Consider the following 6175-nt stretch of genomic DNA (forward strand, 5'->3'; position numbering starts at 1 on the left):
ATGCTTGACCTGGTAGCGATGAATGCACATGTACTGTGCAAGGCATGCACGGGGTCCACTGAGAAAAGAAGAGTGTTCTTGGCTCACCTTGAAGAGGAACTTCATTGTCGCTTCTTACAAGAAAAGGCGATGGAAAAAGAAAAAGAGGATGCAACATCGACAAGCTTCTGTTCCAAGACCACCGCTTCACCCAAGAAAGCAAACTCAGTCAGTGTCTAGTGCCCCTTCAATGTAATAAGAACCACAGCATAGAGAAATGTGTACATTGCAACAGGTACACATGTCATAAATGTAGGAAGGACGGTCCTTAGGTGTGTGGGAACTGTTAACCTTTTGAATTGCGGAACTGACCTCTCTGTACCATTCTTTCCTCTGCATGTCCTGGAGTAAAAAAGAAACACCAACATGCACCAAAATGTGGAGTTTGGGCAAGGTTGTGAAAAAAAAAGGTATGTGAATGAATATGAATAATGTTGCATCAATGACACAATGTTTTCCGAAATGTACCATACAGGTCATAAAATGAATTATTCCAAATATTATTTACACCTATGTCTCTGTTTTTTTGTCAGTGTGGCTTTGACATCATGGACCATAAGGTGTATACTAATTCAGTGTGAGTAGGAACAATCAATAAAATTGAATAAAAAAAATTCAAGTGACAGTGAGATACCAAGAAGGCAGATTCACCAGCCATTGTGTGTCAACTTTTATCCCTCCAGATCAATGAATTTCCAGTTCAATTGTCTCAAAACACCACTCACATCTACAGTTATTCCCAGTTTCAAATAAAAGCTAACAGCGTCAGATCTTAGGGGGATGGTGTTTGTGTGTCGGGGGGGTGGGGGGGGGGGGGTTGTATTGTGCTTGTGACTGAGAGAATAAAAGTGAAAAAAAAATGCTAACTTTTATAAGTACTATAAATTTACACTGGCTGTTACAGACACAAATCAAATGTATGGTTTTATTGTATAATATTAACAATAAGAGCAGCTTACTACTCAAAATGGTAATTTTGCGAGGCAGCCAGTATTGAACTGGCGACCTCTTAGTTACAAGTCAACAGTTCTTACCACTGCACCACGGAAGCTGTCGTATTATACTTGTACCTTTTGTGAAAGTGTTTATTTGATATTTGGACTTCAACCTTCACACATTATACAATTCATGTCTACAATTTGTCATTTATTACTAAAATATGAAAAACGTTTCTGTTTTAACGATGTGTTTACATAGATTGTTGTAGACACAGGAACACACATGAAATGTATGTATTCCAAATGATGATCTATTATTTACCCTCTATAACTCCAGGCAATTCATTCCAACATAAACACTGAGCACTGAGACTGCACAGGTGGTGAACCAGCTGGGGGGGAGGCTGCAGAGATCTGTGGTATCTGGGGTGGACTTTTCCAGGCTGGTGGTAAGGCTGTCTTCCTGGCATTGCAAGCAATCTTTGTTTCCATTTGGGAGACTGGCATCATCCCAACTGACTGGAAAATGGGATTTGTCATCCCTATCTGGAAAGGGAAGGATGATCGCCTGGATTGCAGCAACTACAGGGGAATAATACTGCTCTCTGTGCCAGGTAAGGTCCATGCTAGGGTCGTCCTAAATAGGATCCGTGATCACTTGCTCACCTACCAGCGACCGGAACAGTCTGGTTTTATCGACTAAGAAGTCTACCATTGACCGCATCCTGGCATTGAGGGTTCTCATGGAGCGCAAACACGAATATCGGCAGAGTTTCTTTGCAGCCTTTGTCAATTTTCGTAAAGCGTTTGACTCAGTTGATTGAGCTGCCTGTGGGACATCCTAAGGGTTCACAGAATCCCCTCGAGGTTGCTGGATAACATGGTTGGCCTGTACACTGGTACTGTGAGGGCTGAGCAGAGTGGAGGAAGAACCTCTGTGTTTTTCCCAGTTGATTCTGGGGTTCATCAGGGGTGTGTTCTTGTTCCTACTCTGTTCAGTGCTTGTATGGACTGGGTGTTGGGCAAGGTTGTGGGCTCCAGCGGCGTTGGTGAAGAAAGATTCATGGATCTTGACTTTGCTGACAATGCTGTGATCTTCGTGGACTCAATGGAGGCTCTGATCAGGGTGCTCAAGAGACTGATCGAGGAGTCTGAGTGTCTTGGCTTGCCAGTGTCCTGGATAAAACCAAGATCCAGGCCTTTAATGACCTCTTGGGCACAGCCATCAGCAGTGTGTCTTTTTGCGGAGAGAGTGTTGACCTTGTGTTGAGGTTTACTTATCTTGGCAGTGACATTCATGTCTCTGGTGACTCTTCCTATGAAGTTAGTAGATGGATTGGGAGATCATGAGGGGTCATAAGGTCACAGGAAAGGCGTGTGTGGTGCTCCCAATATCTATGCAAAAGGATGAAGGTCCAAGTCTTCAGAGTCCTGGTGCTTCCTGTCTTGCTATATGGTTACAAGATATGGATGCTATCCAGTGACCTGAGACGAAGACTGGACTCCTTTGGTACTATGTCTCTCCTGAAAATCCTTGGGTACCATTGGTTTGACTTTGTGTCAAATGAGCGGTTGCTCATGGAGTCCCGAATGAGGCACATTACCTGCATTGTGAGGGAGCGTCAGTTACGGCACTACGGCCATGTGGTGCATTTCACCGAGGGTGATCCAGCTTGCAAGATCCTCATTATTGGGGACCCGAGTGGCTGGACGAGGCCAAGGGGTGTAGAAGAAGAATGTTCTCCTCAGCACCATGTATTTTGTGTGTTTAGTAAATTAGAATTTTTATAATAACTATTTTGTAACTTGCCAGTGAGAGACGCTTTGGCTTATGAACTAACAAAAATATGTTATTCCAGGTTTCAGGAGAAATAGTGTCCAGATGAATAAAATGTAAGCTGTTTCTTGTTTTTCCCTTCTCAGAGTGAATGTTTCAGGGACAAGGTCACAAGGCTGCAGAACTGTACATGTAGTTTATGCAAAGGCGTCTCTCCTGTGCTTAGCTTCCAAAACACAGATAATGCTTAGCTCAACAGACATATTGTTTAACTTTACTGTTTTGATAAGGATGTTCTTTCTGTCTTATTAATCATGAGATGCTGAAGTATAAAAAAAACCCTCCTGGCTTTTGATCAGGGTTCAATTGAGCTTTGCGGCAATAAGTTATACTCTTTTGAATCTCTACTTACTGCGACTCCAAATGAATAAATAAAGTGAATTGAGAAAATATTATCTGTCTGCTTTCCAGTGTGCCTTTTTCGTCCACAGGGGTCACCCACGTAACACCTAGCTGCGGCAGATAGATGGTCATTTCCAGAGGGTGGGACTGCCTGGGGGGTCACCAACTGGGATCCCGAGTTGTTTCAGCGTGTAGTGGATGCGGCAACACTGTACCAGTGCATGCTCCCCAACTTGACTTGACTTGACTTGTATGAGGAGTTCGCTACGTTGCTCGTTCATAAGTTTATCAAGGCTAGAAGTCACTCCTCAAAAGAAAGACAATTGCAGTAATTGCATGACATATTGTTTGGTTAGGTAAGTGGCATAAACAAGAGTTGTCCTTTTAATTGTGTCACAATGACACCCGTATGTTTGTCAGTGTTGGAGATAGTAAGTTCTTAAGTAGAGACTGCTATACAATATTGTGTGAGTGTTGTGTATTGTGTGCACTTAGGCATAACCATTGTCTAATAATTAAATGTATTGGCTGCAATATAAAGTAATACAATTAATTCTGCAGGAAAAAGTACAACATTTTAATTATTATCAAACTTATGAGCATGATGAGCCTCTTGTACCAAATAATTCCAAGGTACATCAGGGCTTGTTGTTTGTTTTATTATAATATTTACTTATATATAAATTGTCATTGTGCATTGGACGACCTTCTCTCAGGCTTAGTTAAGGTATGCCACTAACATCGTTATCTCCTTCTTTCTCACACAGTGCCAAGAAGCCGTTCACTGAAGGAGGCGTCACTTTTTGCCAGATCAACCCATGAGATGGAACGCCACTGAGATTGACAAAGTATCATGCTTTCCTTAGTTTTTATTTACTGTTTAAGGGACAAGCACCAAAAAGCGCTACTTATATTTTTTTCATTTGGCTTTCTCATTTTATGAAAAAAGGAGATGACCCTGTTGGAGCCCCAAAATTTCTTTCGGCAGTCCTGAACTGTCATTCACACTTCCAGCTGCAAAATATATAAGTATGTATATAAATTTTTGTTTGAGCTTCTGTAATTTTTTTTAATATACAGTATCTATCTATCTATCTATCTATCTATCTATCTATCTATCTATCTATCTATCTATCTATCTATCTATCTATCTATCTATCTATCTACAGTATTCCCTCGCTACTTCGCGGTTCACTTTTCGTGGATTCACGACTTCGCGGGTTTTTAAATACAAGTGATTGCCCGCCTATCGCGGAAGTTATGTTCCAGACCCATCAGCAACAGGAGAAAATCCGCGATATAGAAAGACCATATAAATAAACATTTTTATAGTTTAAGCCTTAAAATACCCATCCCACATGCTTTAAACACATGTAAACTTATAAAACATACTTTGTTAACACATATGATATGTGGATGTCGGGCTAAGGATATGAGTAACATCTCACTATTATAAAACATTTTAACTTCACACAAGACAAGACAGTGAGACAGGAAAATAGGTGATGTACACCTAAAAGCCTGATTGTACAGGCTTTTAAATTATTGACACGCAGAGCGACAAGCAGCACAAAGCCAGCACAAAGTCCACTTCTCCTTAGCGTTCATTCAGCTCCCCACCCCCTTGACAATGCAAAGTGGCAGGAGCGTATTGCGCCTCCAGGGAGGGGGGTTTGAGCGAACCTGCGTTCAGCCCTCACACACACCCCCACTACTCCTCCTCCTTCCGAACGCGCAGAGCGACAAGCAGGCATTTTGACAGAAGCAGCACAAAGTCCATTTCTGCTCTGCTGAGAGTTCAGCTGCCCCCTTCATAAAGCGAGTGCAGACACATTGACGTCTGATCGCTGCGTGCAGTGTTGGTCTGCGGTGTTTAAGAATGCAGAAAGTGTTTAAGAGCATAGGAAGTGTTTATAAGAGTGTGGGAAAGGTTAACAAGAGAGTGAGAAAGGTTTATAAGAGTGTGGGAAGGGTTTATAAAGCCTTAAAATATGTATAAATAATAAAATAAATATAGGTCGCTACTTTGCGGATTTTCACCTATCGCGGGGGGCTCTGGAACGTAACCCCCGTGATAGGTGAGGGATTACTGTATCTATCTATCTATCTATCTATCTATCTATCTATCTATCTATCTATCTATCTATCTATCTATCTATCTATCTATCTATCTATCTATCTATCTATCTATCTATCTATCTATCTATCTATCTATCTATCTATCTGCCACATATATTCACACAATCTTTGCTTCCTTCCTCATATCTGAGAGCCCAAGACTTCTTTCTTCTGCAGGACCACGACACACAAAGTAAGTATCGTTCATACCACAGCATTCAAAAAAGCTATATGTCATTAACCTAGGAAAATTATTTGTGTTGTGTTATGCACATAAAAATTAAGAGGTGATATGATCTGAATATTTAAAATTATAAATTATGAATGCATGCAGTAGATCCCAGTTGTTACTTTAAAATCAGTTCTGCAAAAAGAACACAGGGACACATTTTGATACTTGCTAAGGGTAGATTTCACACAATGACAGAAAGTTTTTCTTCACACAAAGATCCATAGATACATGAAATAAATTACCAGACATTTCAGTAGACAGTAGGACATTAGGGACCTTCAGATCACTATGTGATTTTATTTTGGATAATACAGATGAATAAAATGGATGACCTTATTGGGCTGAATGGCTTGTTCTCATCTCAGTTTTTCTAACATTCTAGAAGATGTTGTGTTAGGAAATTGTTGGATAATCTCAAAGCAAGATGCCAAAAATTTCAGATACACTATTTATTCTGACAGTGTTTAACCAGCACTCTTTTTCACTGCCAAGAAAACAAAATGATCTTCTTTTAGTAAAGTATTAGGGATATTAAAAAAGAAGATATGCAATTCTTAACTAACAAATTTTCTGAAGTAGTATACATTAAAAAACATGTGAGACAGAACAGCTTTATTGAACTCAAGTTAAGGTTGTCATCTTAAAACATGTCCACTCAGAAATAATATG

The sequence above is a fragment of the Erpetoichthys calabaricus genome, chromosome 2 (genome assembly GCF_900747795.2).
Source record: "Erpetoichthys calabaricus chromosome 2, fErpCal1.3, whole genome shotgun sequence".
Lineage (NCBI taxonomy): Eukaryota > Metazoa > Chordata > Cladistia > Polypteriformes > Polypteridae > Erpetoichthys > Erpetoichthys calabaricus.